This window comes from Myotis davidii, unplaced genomic scaffold, assembly GCF_000327345.1.
Source record: "Myotis davidii unplaced genomic scaffold, ASM32734v1 scaffold590, whole genome shotgun sequence".
NCBI lineage: Eukaryota > Metazoa > Chordata > Mammalia > Chiroptera > Vespertilionidae > Myotis > Myotis davidii.
Window position 1 is genome coordinate 684,335 of NW_006282381.1, and position 388 is coordinate 684,722.

Consider the following 388-nt stretch of genomic DNA (forward strand, 5'->3'; position numbering starts at 1 on the left):
GAGGAAGGGAAAAGAATAGGTCCACAGTGAGACCTGAGGAAGGGACCAGAAGGAAAGGATGGGGAGAAGGGAAGAGGAACTTCGGGATAAAGCCATGAAATTGCCATCAGAGAGCGTGAGACCACAGCCTCCACAGTCCCGGGGTCTTGCCCATTGGGGAGCCCACAGCCCCTGAGAACTAGAGGCCAGTGTGGCCGGCTCTCCCCGCACGCGGGGTCTGTGGTTCTCACCCCGTTCTCAGTGGGCTGCCCAGCCCCACAAAGGAGAGGACCCTGTGGGGGTCTGGCCTGCGTGGGCGCTAGTGCGCAGCCCTGATGCGTGGGGAGGACAGGCCCGGGGCTGCAGCCGGTGCTGCTGGCCCCCCCCCCCCCCCCCCCCCACGCCCGCC

General features: G+C 66.0%; 1 protein-coding gene across 1 annotated transcript in view; it reads left to right on the plus strand.

Annotated features, from left to right (window-relative positions):
- The window catches only part of DRC7 (dynein regulatory complex subunit 7), a 20,120-nt gene that overhangs the window by 3,125 nt on the left and 16,607 nt on the right, over positions 1-388 (plus strand). The gene's annotated exons all lie outside the window — the stretch shown is intronic.